The sequence below is a fragment of the Adelges cooleyi genome, unplaced genomic scaffold, assembly GCF_023614345.1.
Source record: "Adelges cooleyi isolate 19-005CV unplaced genomic scaffold, UGA_ACOO_1.1 ACOO_flye_CR_arks_rails_tigmint_CR_PRNA_784, whole genome shotgun sequence".
Lineage (NCBI taxonomy): Eukaryota > Metazoa > Arthropoda > Insecta > Hemiptera > Adelgidae > Adelges > Adelges cooleyi.
In genome coordinates this window covers 963,201-973,360 of record NW_026096496.1, presented here as the reverse complement: position 1 = coordinate 973,360, position 10,160 = coordinate 963,201, and the positions used below count along the sequence as shown (strand labels likewise).

Genomic DNA, 10,160 nt, shown 5'->3' with positions numbered 1-10,160 from the left:
TTTTTTGATTCAGGCTTAGTTGATTTAGCCAAAATAATTGATAGTTAAAAATCGCTATCACTTTTTATCTAAATTCAAATATTACTTAAATATATGCATTGCAAATATTATAAAATATTATCATACTATTAAATATATATTATATACTATTTTTATTATAATAATAGATATATATATATATATATATAAAATAGATTATTACATATTTCATTTTATTTGACTTTTAAAAAATGTCCACTTCCAATTGTATTTTTTCTGTTAATTTTTTTTAAATATGTTTAAATTTGTATTCGTTGTGTGTCTTTGTATTGTTTTCTAATATAGTTATTTAGTACTTTTTAATTTAATTGTTAAAATGTTTTTAGTTATTATTAAAATGATTAATTTTAATTATTTAATGTGGTAATTTATTTTATACTTTTAATAAATTGATTTGTGAACTATACATAACATTTTCATGTTCAACCGTGTTATTTTTCAGCTGTTTTTTTTGCGTGAAATTTATTTGGTATATTATTTTAAACGTTAATAATATTATTGTATCTACTTTCAATTTTCTATAGACATATGTTTTCTTCTTTTTGAATTGTGAAGCTAATTTTTTTTATAAAATCCTTTACTATCAATTTATTATTGTTCCATTTAATTAGTTATACTTTTTGCAAAATAAGAAAAATTCCTCAAGTTTGTTTAAAAAATATATTGGTGTAATAAACAAAAATTATTTATACGACAAAAAAATGCCTTATTAATTACAACTATTACCTATCGATAATTAAGTGTTCTACATTGATAGCTGTACCTACCACATATAAGGCTCACTAAACATAGCAAACAATATAAGTACAATAAATGGAAAAAAATATGCTTACAAAAATGTATTTAAATACTTACAAATCGAAAACCTTGAGTTGGAGTATCTACTTGTATGACACGCAAACAATTATTTATTTTTAGGATAATATACAAAAATGTAACAATTTCAACAATGAATGATAATGTTTGGGACTTCATTCAACAGGAAAGGGAAGTATATAAGATATTATTAGTTATCATTATGAAAATAAATAAATCTTAGGTGAAAATGACCGTCTCTAGATGGCCGATTAAGCATTAATTAAAAATTCTAAAATTTATATTAAAAATAAAATATGAAATTTGTTTTTATTATCATCAATCAGCATACTTAAAATTTTATTTGAACACGTACTCTACAGTACTGCCAAAACCAAACATTAATAACAGCTTTGGGCAACAATTATTGTAAAAGTAAAACAAAAAAATTGTATGCACTAAAAACAAAACTACTACTACTATAAATGATAAATAATATTTGTTTGTTAAATTTTAATGACTGTAATAGGGATTTTAGAAAAACAAAACCACACGAAATTAAATTATGGAAAAATTACTGACAAATATAACTATATACAAAGTTCTTACCCACTCGCCAGTGTTAACTAAGGGACCATTAAATAGAAGGGGGAAACAACTTATAACTAGTAATCAGTATCTGTATAGCACAAAAAAAAGTTTATCTGGCTTGAAAACTCCGGAGAAACATGTGTTCAGTGGAGCAACCAGCGGGGGAGTTGGATGTGTCAAACACTGGGGCCCCCAATTTTAACCGACTTCAAGTGGCCTGACTCGACACATTAAACTTTTTTAATATTTGATTAAATGTTTTACTATACATATCAAAAATGTAGATATTTTTATATGTTCAATTTTGAAATCCACAAAAAAATTCACACGAGCCATCGCATCGGGAGTCGGTACAGATAAAAAAAAGCCAGTACAGTGGGGTCGGGGCATATTGGGAACGGAGAGGTCACTGGTCTACAGATTTTATTATAACTGAATGTGATGAATCACTTTTAAAAAAACGCTTCGATGCGAATCTGTGAATAGTATGTTCAAACCAGTTATAGCAGTTAGAAGATATCGTGGGACCAGCAAAAATGTACTTAAAATGTAATATTTAGTCTTGTGCAGGGTGGATACGATAAGGGTTGATCGTCTGTCTATAAAAACATACTGTCATAGTTACCCATTTATCATAATTAACAATATAATGAAAAAATTTCAATACCTGTTGACTGTTGATTCACACACACATAGCAACTTAAAAACTGACTACGGCCAAAGTGTAAATTTACCCTATTTTTGGGGTTTTTCCTTAATAAAAAAAATACTTGACCACAGATTTTTGAGAAAATTGTAAATGTTATAGTTCCATTTTAGATCTACCTTTGGTCTAATTTTCAGATCTAAATCTTTAAAACTTTGCTTGAAAAAGTGAAATAAAGAAAAAAATTCTATCCCTTCTAAGGAAAAGGGTTTATGATATTTTTTTGGCTTGTGAATGTTTATCGATAGTACTATATGTTTGAAGAACAATTCATATAAATTTGGTACATTTTCGAATATTTCTAAAAAAAGTTATAGAGCATCGTAATTTTAAGTTGAAAAATTTGTAAATTTTTTAGGTGTTTTTTTCAATTTTGATGGGGAAGGGGTGACTTTTTAAAATTTTTAGCCCATTAATGTACCTTCCAGGTATTATTTCTGGTCTATAGAGTTGCTACAGAAAGAAATCGGTTCAGCGGTTTAAGAGATATCTTGGGTCCAGACACAAAAATAAAAACACGTCATTGTAAATACAATATCTTCTCAGCTCCGAACCGAAGCTAATATGCTATATAACTATACTACATTACTACCTGTTATCGTACAATTATTCTATAAATAGCGTGCATTGTACACTGACTGCTGTAGTCATGTGACCATGATAGCATAGCAATACTTTAGCACGTAAGTTTAGTGATACTCCTTATTTACAAATAAGACAAAATAATGTAGGATATTTTTAGTATACAAATGAACTGTGTACAATATTATTTAGTTTATGAATTAGGGGTCATTTTCGATAACGTGCCGCTATTGTTATTTGTTAGCGCTCAGACGCCTCGCTCCACAAAACCCAATAATAATATCTAATAAATCTCCACAGCATTAAAATTTAAAAACGTTTAGTTGTCAATTGTTGTTGACTGTTGTTTAAGTGTTGGTGTGTTTCAAGCTTTAATTTTAATTGAAAAGTGTTTAAATTTTTTATTAATTTTCACTACAGTATAATGTAGGATAATAAAAAATGCTTGAGTGGTTACCAAAAGAGAAAAAAAATAGGAAATTGAGGCACAAACATCAAAATTGCCGAAAATTAATAACTTTTTTTCGACGATTTCTACTGTTTTTTCTGGAACAATTAAGTAAAAATAATGTTACCTATTACTATAGATTTAAGGTAATTTAAAAAAAGGAGCTGGTACAAGGGACACCGGACAGGCGAGGCACAGCCGTACAGGTACTCGGACACCTCGTTACTCTCTTGGGTCATGGTATATTGTTGTTTCATTATTTTAATAATTTTGAAAGGAATGATAAATCATTAATTTAAAAAAAACATTTTTGGAAATTCAGATTTTCTTTTAATTTTTTGTTATTTAAATTATTTAACTTATTTATGTATTTTACAGATAGTCTAGACAGTCGGAGGACTTATTAATTCAGTCACCTGATACTCAAATTGGTAATATCCAAATTATTCATGGTTCTATACTAAGTGAACTAATCAAAAGAAATAACATTTTATTTTAAATATTGAAAATTTTTAACACTATACACACAAACGTTTTTTCACGCACGTTTCGAAATAATTTTCTTGACAAAAATGGCAACCAAACACATTCAATTTAATATCGATGAAATAGATATGGAGCAGTTTATCGGTGAAGTTAAACTTCATCCTGAAGTATGGAATATAGCGAAAGATAGCTACCACGATCGAACCAAAAAAAGAGGAGCGTGGATTGATATTTGTAGAGTGTTTTGTGAAGGATTTGATGAAAAGGATAAACGTGAAAAAAATGAAAAATGTAAGTACTTTTATGTAATTATTTCTTTATTTTATAATATTTGATTTATGTAATTTTTAAGAAATATTTGAATACATTATTTAACTGTATAATGCAAATATAAAATATAAATTAATAGGTATCTAGTTTACATATAATTTGTTTGCCAAGACACACTGCCGATATCTGAAACAAAATAATCTGCCAAATTGTTTCTTGCATTGGTTGACTGATTAGTAGCTCTCGGACTAGGTTCTGACGTGTCTTTTTCGATTTCAATGAATCCGTCTACGCTCATTGTTTCTTGAATGTTAAATCCATCTCTGGATCGTACAAAATTGTGCAGAACACAACAAGTTTTTACTATAAGTATACATAAATCTAAATTTGCATTAATGGGTTGATGGACAATTTTCCATTTATTTGATAATATGCCAAATCCACTTTCAACATATCTTCGAGCATGTGACAGTCTGTAGTTGAAAATCCTTTTTTTATCGGACAAACATTTACCGCTATAAGGTCGCATTATTTTGGGTGAAAGAGAAAATGCCTCATCTGCGATAAACGTGAAGGGCATTTTTGGATTGTCAGTTCCAGGTAGAGGTTGACTTCCTGGGATATTCAGTTCATTATTTTAAAGCTTCATATAAAAAGAACTGTTTTCAAATATTGTACTGTCAGATTCTTTACCAAAAGCCCCAACATCAATATAAATAAATTTGTAGTTTTCGTCTACTATTGCTAACAACACAATTAAAAAAAATTGTTTATAATTATAAAATAGTGACCAGCTCTTTTTTGGTTTTCTTATTCGTACGTGCTTTCCGTCAATTGCACCTAAACAATTCGGAAAATGGGCATAATTTTGAAAACCTCTAGCAATTTCTATCCAACGTTCTTATGTAAAATCAGGAAAGGTCTCCGCGCGTAAACATTCCCAAATTGCAATGCATACCCTTCTTAAAATCTTACCGATAGTCGTGTGTCCAATTTTGTATGACAAGTGTAAATCTATCTGATCACATCCACTACCTAAGTATCTGTAACCAAAGAAAAAAAACGTACATTTATAAAAACAAATTGTGAAATTTACTCCATGGGTGGCCAACTATTTTGGGTGGAAATTTGGAAAGGTTGTATATTGGCTAATAAAATTAAGTTAATGATACATTTTTACCAAAAAAATATTCAATTTTTAACAACCAAAAATAAAAATAGTATAAAACAAATACTGTATTTTCAAGTACCTCTTATATAAAAAAATGGCGTAATGTTAAGGACAACTTTAAAAAAGTTTAAATAAAACAAAATAAGGACAGTCAGCTGGATCAGGAAGACGATACATTTATGCTCGGCAGTTATCATTCTTACAAACTGCAGGTGCCACTATGGAAACACAATCCAGCTTTGCTAACGACGAAATAGATGAGGATCTAACCCAGCCAGAGGAACCAGAACAACCTCCTCCCTACAACCCGCGTTCTGCAAAAAAACGCAAAGTGGATATAGAGGCCTCTTTAATTGATTTTATGAATACTCCAAATCCAACACCAACTGCCCCAGCCATTCCAGAATTTAATCCAGACCGGTCATTTTTCGAAAGCATTCTGCCATCTATACCTGATTTCACCGAAGACCAGAAACTAGACTTTCGCTGTGAAGTTTTCAATATTATGAAACGTATGAGGAAACCTTCACAGAATATACTTCAATATCATATATCTCGACCTCAACAACAATATGCACAACTCCAAACTGTCCAACAACATCCTTCATATATACGTTTGCCACAAGCGCAGACTTCTCAAAATATATATTCGAGACAATTTGTTCCACCTTCAATCATTTCTCCACCCACCCCGTCCACAACAACATACAGTGACGAAAATAGTATGGATTTATTCACTAATGAAACTTTAAATAAATAAATAACATAAAATAACTTATATAACAAAAACTTTGTATTATTATTTGCACCTGTAAAATTATATTTTAACACATAATAATATTTTCGAGTTAAAACTGAATATTTCAATCATACAATTGTTTGGCATCTAATCTTTAAAACAGTAGAATACTGTATGCTGCATAAAATGTACTTACCTTAAAGTCACAGCTAGCATTTCCAATGGAGGTATACAGAGTCTCATCCATGTATCTTGAGACTTAATCATATCAATTATTTTGTATGCAAGTTCGTCAAATGATTGAACACTCATACGGAAATAGTTGAAAAACTTGTCTGGATTTTCCCGAAGATCCGAAAACAAAGTTACAAAAACACCTCTCGTTGGCCTATCATCGATGTAGAGACGTACCCAGTAACATCTTTTTTTTTTTTAAAAAACAAATTTTTTGTATACAATGTACGCGAAAATCGCACGTTTTTTTGTATACACCTCCATCGCCAACAAAAACACAGAAACGTCTGATGGCATCATTCCGTATGACTCGCAGCGGTGCCGCACGTTAAAACAACGGACATGTGCATGAGTTGCTGCGGCACCGCACGTTAATTCACGCATGTGAGCATCTAGCCTAACGAAGGCCTAAGTAAATCCTCCTCTTCTATTTGATCTTCTTCAATTTCTTCAAGCTCATTCAACCCTGTTATTTATTGAATTAATTTAAGTAACAAAACAATACACATGAGGCAAAAAGAAATGAAAAATACATAAGAGTATATTAAACTTAATGTAGTGCACAATGGACCTGTAGGTCTGAGTGCATGGGCCCACCCATTAACTAACTAAACTTAGGCCCGGTTTTTCAATTGAAATATTAACTGCCAGTTAGCTAACCACCAGTTACTTTAATCCGCCGATTAAAACGCTGGTTAAATAGTAAGCTGTTTATCAATCGATAGTCGATCTCTCGGTTAATTAACCGGAGGTCAGTCGCGAATTAAATATATTTTAAAAGTGGTCATACTGCAAAAAGTATGTTATCTTGTAATAATTGTTTATCAGTGATTTTTTAGTTATCAATTATCATCTGTATATCAGTATACCGTCCACCGGATAAACGACAATTGTGTAAATAACAAAATTTCAAATTTCGTTGTTTATTGTTATTATTATTCATTTAGAATTAACATTGTTTAATTAACAAATCATGATGAAGAGAAAAAGATCGACTAATTTTAGCTGGGTGGAAAAAGAGTTACTGTTAGGGTTGGCGTTAAAAAAAAAAAAGATTCTGGAAAACAAAGCATCTAAAGCAGTAAGTTGGAAAGATAAAGAGAAGGCTTGGGAAGAAATTTCACTAGAGTATAACAGTCAAACAACGGGATCTGTAAGTATCTCTTTATTTAAATTATTATTCAATAGCTGATATTTACAAGAAACGCTTAATGTAGCCAAGGAATGGAAGTTGCATAAAATTAAAATATGAAAATATAAAAAAAGGTATGAGAGGAACTAAAACAGCACTTTTTGCGACTGGCGGAGGGCCATCTCAAAAATCATTTGAACCTTTATCAGATCTTGAAGCTGAATTATTTAGAGCGATTCAAGTGTCTGTTGAAGGAATACCCTGTGAGCTTGACTCTGATGACATCGTTGGTAAGTAATTCGTTGTTAATCTACTAATATTTAATCAATATGTCACAACAAACCTATTCTAATATTATAGTTTATATTAAATATAATTTATAGCAACTAATAAAAACAGCGCATGTCATTTAAAATTTTAAAATTATTTTAGTAAAACTATATTGAATAATTGTTAATTTTATTCTTACAATCACTTAGTGAGCTAAATTTAATTGTTGTATGAGTAAGAATAAGCATAATATATTCAATATTTTAAAGAAACTTGATCCGCAATTCATTTTAACCTTACTATTTAATCGTTAACAAGATTATATTTTAGTATTTAAACTATTTTCAACTAAAAACAGTAGACAATTCTAATGAGTTTATTGATAAGCAAACTGATTCTACACTCGATCAACTACAAGAAGAAGATATTAGTACGGAAGTATGGACCTCATTCTCATATAACAAAAATGATCGATGAACACATTAAACGCTGTGTCTCCTTCAAACGTTATCGACAGTGAGAGAAATACAAATTATTAATAAATGTCTTTTATATTAAGATTGTTTATTTAGGTAATGAAGTTTCTCAAATGACAATTTGGGTACCGGGGGATGCAATTAAACTTTTGAAGAACAAAAGTAAAAATTCAAAATTAACAACTTTAACTGATTCACTATATCACATAAAACAAACACAGGTAAGTAGTGGGGTAACTATTGTTAATATAATTTTTGATGATTTTAAAATGTTGACCTCTTTATCAGTTTTACAATGAAAAAATGTATAGTCATTTTAATAACTGTAAAAAAAAAAAAATGTTATATATTAATATTTATTTCAGGTTAGTAAGTAGTAGGTTTCTGAATTACAGAAACCATAAATTGGTTATACTTAAACTTTAGATACTCTGATACTAATGATTAATACAAACTAAAATTTAAAAACCAATTTACTCATTTCTTTCCTTGGGCCTTTAATGACAAACTCAATATATTCTCTCCTGCTACAGTTTATGTCACTCTTAAGCTCTAATTTATTTATTACTTATTTTGTCAAAAAATGTACTCTCTAACTCCTGTAAACCTTTTCTGCAGTTTTAGAAACGATTATATAGATTTTTTTTATTTTACTCCATTTAAGTCCATTTTTTTAACCATGCTCACACTGTTTACATCCTGAACAATATCTTACTCAAATCCTATGTTTTATCTTTTTCCTATTCTTTTTTTTATTTTCATGATTCATAGAATCCATCGGCCAGCCAAAAAATTTCAGAGTTAACAGAAAAAAAAATCTGGTTGCGCTACAAGAAGAATTGGTAAAACAAGAGATTTTCCAAACAAAAGAACTTCACAAACTAAAAATGGAACATATGATAGAAGAACACAAAGAAAAAATGTTAGCTCTTCACTTGGAATGTGAGCTGAAAAAAAATATTACAATTAAAGATGTGATTTGATATTAGATAACTGTGATGCTATTATTTTTTAAATTAAATATTTATATTAGTTTTCGCTAATTATGCTAAATTTTTCGAATAAGTTATTTTATTAATACAATATTTATCATATGTAAAACCTCCAAAACCGTCTCTTTTGAAAGTCGAAAGCGTGTTTTAAAGTCACGATCGTCCCATTTATAAAAATGGTCAACCCTTTCACGGACAATATACGGTCTACGTTGAAAATTTATATATTCTAAAAACTCCTCATCATCGTCATAGAATCAAACGTCATTTTCGAAATTCATTTTAAGTTTAAAAAAAACCTCAGAGTATTAATAACGGATAATTTTAAACTACGTTATAAAAAAACGAATAATTTTTCATGCTAATGATAATAATATAACCGTTGATTAATCTAATCACTGATAAAAATAGTAGCGGTTAATTTAACTATCAGTTAGCTGAACTGGGACTCCATAAACAGTTTAACTGGAAGATAACGTTAACCATCAGTTAAGTCATACTGTCAGTTAAATGCAATTGAAAAACCGGGCCTGTACAAAATATTAACTAGTACACATGATACACAGAGAAAGAAAAACAAAATAGGTTAAGGCCCGTTTACATTAGGCCGCGAATGCGAACGAATGCGAATTCGGCACATCAAAATGCAAGTGTAAACGGTGAGCCGAATGCGAACGAACGGCCGTTCGTGCCATTCGTTCGCCTTCGCGGCGGTTCGCTCCGGTAGCGGTAAGATCAAAGGAAATGATATTCAGTGCGAACGGCATAAAAAATTAAAATATGTTTACCCGCGCCCTGAATCTGAGCGAAGGCTGGCGAACGCTTGCGAACATCGGGGAATGAACGCGAACGGGTAGTCTGCACGGTGCGGCCGAATCTCTACCGAATTCGCGTACGAATTCGTTCGGTAGCATTCATTCGCATTCGTTCGCGTTCGCCGCCTAATGTAAACGGGCCTTTATGAGTAGTCTATAAAATGGCGGTTCTGGAGAACAATAGAATGACGCGACCTATTGTTCTCCAGAAAATTTTGCATGCTCAGCAATTTTCTATGCGATAAATGTCCATTATCAAGGTCAGTGAAGCATCCTATTATTCTCCAGAAAATGTTACATACTCAGCAATTTTCTAGCATTCAAAGGAACCGTCACCTATTGTTTTACCGATTTAAAATCCATTGTTATCTCAGATCAATTATTTCTATGCATTGCCATAGGTCAGTAATCTAG

The 10,160-nt window shown here is 30.4% G+C and overlaps 1 pseudogene; it reads left to right on the top strand.

The window, feature by feature from the left end:
• Nucleotides 1–3,733: 3,733 nt before the first annotated feature.
• LOC126845413 (uncharacterized) lies at nt 3,734–7,940 on the top strand (annotated as a pseudogene).
• The last annotated feature ends 2,220 nt before the right edge of the window (nt 7,941–10,160 follow it).